Source organism: Elephantulus edwardii, unplaced genomic scaffold (genome assembly GCF_000299155.1).
Source record: "Elephantulus edwardii isolate Elephantulus edwardi_28Jun2011 unplaced genomic scaffold, EleEdw1.0 scaffold00136, whole genome shotgun sequence".
NCBI classification, from domain to species: Eukaryota; Metazoa; Chordata; class Mammalia; order Macroscelidea; family Macroscelididae; genus Elephantulus; species Elephantulus edwardii.
The window spans coordinates 6,901,605-6,905,198 of NW_006399886.1; positions in this window are offsets into that span (position 1 = coordinate 6,901,605).

The following is a 3,594-nucleotide window of genomic DNA, read 5'->3' on the forward strand; positions in this document are numbered from 1 at the left end:
TTCTCCTCGTAGAGGCCAGCTTCTCTGATAATCTGCTCTGCATACAGGTTGAAAAGGTATGGAGATAGGACACATCCCTAGAGATAAAGAACTATATTGATGAGGAATCATTTGATAAGCTATGGAAGAAGGTGCAAATGATGGAAGATACAATGAAAACCACTATGAGAGCAAACATTTCAAAGACACAGCTAGGGGAATTATATAGACAAGGAGGAACTTGCACAAGTATGGAAGAAAATGAGGTCCCTAACTGCAGATTTTCCCAGTGCAATGTATCTCTTTATTTCTTGACTGCTGGTACTAAGGGTGTTAATTTTGGATTCAAGTAAGATGAAGCTGTTGACAGTTTCAGTCCTCTCTCCATCCATTTGATGCTGCCTATAAGCCCAGTAGTAAGAATCTTCATTTTCCTTACACTGAGTTCCAATCCATACCAAAGTCTGCATTCCTTGATCTTCTACAAGTACTTCAAGCCCTCCTCACTTTCAGCAAGCAAGCTTGTGTAATCTGCATAATACAGGTTATTGATGAGTCTCCCTCCGATGCTGATGCCACAATCCTCCTCCTAGAGTTCAGCTTCTCAGATAATTTGCTCAGCATGCAGACTGAATAAGTATGGAGAGAGAATACACCCTTACACACTGCCTTCCTAATTCCAAACCATGCAGTGCTCCTCTGCTTTTTTTTGTAAAACAGCCTCCTGATCTAGGTATAGGTTCCACATGAGCACAATCAACTGTCTGGAATTTCCATTCTCCTTAGCGTCAGCCAAAACTTGTTATGATCCACACAGTCAAACACTTTTGCAGAGTTAATAAAGCACCAATAGACATTCTTCTGGAATTCCTTACTTTCAGCATGAATCCATTTAACATTAGCAATGATATCCCTGGCACCACAGCCTCTTCTAAATCCTGCTTGAACTAATGGAAGTTAATTATCTATATACTGTTCCAGTTTATTTTTTAATGATATTCAGCAGTATTTTGCTTGCATGTGATATCAATGATATTGTTTGATAATTTACACATTCAGTTGGATCACCTATCTTGGGAATGGCAACAAATATGGACCTCTTCCAATCTGTTAGCTAGACAGCTATATATATTCTAAATTCCCTGGCATATTAAAGATAGTATGAGAAAAAACAGTCACCTACAAAGGAAAAGCAATTAGATTAAATCTTGATTTTTCAGTAGAAACTATGCAAGCAAGAAGACAATGCCAACTAAGGATTTTGTATACAGCAAAGCTCTCCATCAAATATGAAAGAGAAATCACATTCTTTGCAGAAAAGAAAGAACTTAAGGAATTTATAAAACAAAACCAAAACAGCAAGAACTTTTAAGGGAAATCCTTCACACAGAAACATCAGAAGAAAGTGGATGGACCATAGTAATAAGAAACAACAAAAATCAGAAACACAACAAAATTGTAATGATAAAAATTAGCCTGTCAATAACTACACTTACTGAGAATGGACTAAATGCATAAGTCAAGAGGAAATAAAGTAAAAAGAGTAGTGGAATCAATTAAAAAAATAAACAACAACTAAAAAAGCAAAGCCAATCAATATATTGTCTACAAGAGACACATATAAGAAATCAAGAGAAAGATAGACGCAAAATCAAAGGCTGGAAAACGTATATCAAGCACATGTCATCACAAAAAAAGCAGGAATAGTAATAGTAATCTCTGACAACAAAAGGCTTCAGAATGAAAACCATCATAAAAGTTATGAAAGGGGACTATACAAAAAAAGACTTCAGAATGAAAACCATAATAAAAGATATAAGAGGGGAATATACAATGATTAAAGGCACAGTAGATCAAGAAGGCATAACATTGGTCAACATCTAGGTACAAAAGATAGACTTACTAAACACATACAATTATAGTTAACAGAATTGAAGAAAGAAATAGACAACACCACAATAGGGATAGAAGACTTTAACACTCCACTCACACCAAAGGATAGGACAATTCAAAAGAAACTTAACAAGGATACAGAAGATTTAAACTATACAGTAAGCCAATTCGATTTTGTGGATGAATTCTGTATACTGCACCCAAATTAAAGTCAATTCACTTTCTTCTCAAAAGCAAATGGTGTATTTTTCAGAATTGACTACATATTAGGGCACAAAGCAAGACTCAATAAATTAAAAAAAATCTCAAAACCCAAAAATAATACGAAGTATCATCTCAGACCACATGCCATAAAATAAGAAATTAACCATATAAAACCACCAATGTGGAAGCTAAATAACACCCTGGTAGAACATGATTAGGTTATAGAAAAAATAAACAATGAAATAAAAAAAAATCTTTAAGACAAAGGATAATGAAGATACAATGTACCAAAACCTCTGGGATGCAGCTAAGGCATTTGTCAGGGGGCAGTTCACAGTAATAGCTAAAATCATACAAAATGAAGAGAAAAGAAAAATTAATGATCTCACTCAACACCTTCATCAAATAAAAAAAGAACAACAATCCAAACCCATAGCCTCTCGAAGTAAGAAAATTAGAAGAAGAGCTGAAATCAATGAGATAGAAAATAGAAAAACAATTGACACTATCAACAAGACCAGGATCTGGCTTTTCAAAACGGTAAATAAAATTGACAAGTCATTGACAAATATAACAAAAGAAAGAAAAAAAGAGAAAAGACACTAATAACTCTATTAATTAATTACAGAGATGACATCAGAATACTATAAGCTACACTTTGATAAATGTGAAAATCTAGAGGATAAGGACAAATTTTTTGAAACTCATGAAGTGATTTAGAACACTTGAACAGATCCATCAGAAAAGAAGAAATTGAAATGGTCATAAAAATACTTCCCCATAAGAAAAGTCTTGGACCAGCTGTCTCCACAGCTGAATTCTATTATCTATTAAGTATTCAGAGAAAATATGTTACCAATTCTACTTAAAAGTATTTGAAAAAATAGGAAAACAAGACACATTCCCAGAGTCATTCTAAGAAGCAAGCATAACCCTAATCTAAAACCAGTCAAAGATATCACCAAGAAAGGAGCTACAGAACAATATCTTTGATGATTATAAATGCAAAAATCCTTGACAAAATCTTAGGCAATAGAATCCAAAAGTACGTAAAAAAATAATTCATTATGACCAAGGGGAATTTATAACAGGTACTTAATTAAGCATGGTCCAACATAAGAAAAAATAAGTGTAGTTCATCCCGTAACACAGCAAAGAACACAAACCACTTGATCCTATCAATTGATGCAGAAAAGGCATTTGACAAAACCTAATACTGCCAAAAATCCTTCACCAGGGTTGGGGGCTGGAGTCTGCTTCAACTCTGGAAGCTGGCTGGTTAACTGGTGGGATGGTTAGCATCTTGATGGCGGCTCAACTTGGTGGCAGTCAGGTGAGGGAAGATTCTGGGGTCCTTTTCACTGTGTGTTACTGTTCTTTTTGCCCTTCAAAAGTGGGTGGGTGGCCCAGAGCCTTAGACTAAGGGGAAATAAGGGTGGAGCCTGCAGAGCTTGCTCTGAGTGGTAGCTTAAAATCCTGTAGGGCCTTCTTCTAGGTCCTATAGCCCTGGCCTGTCCA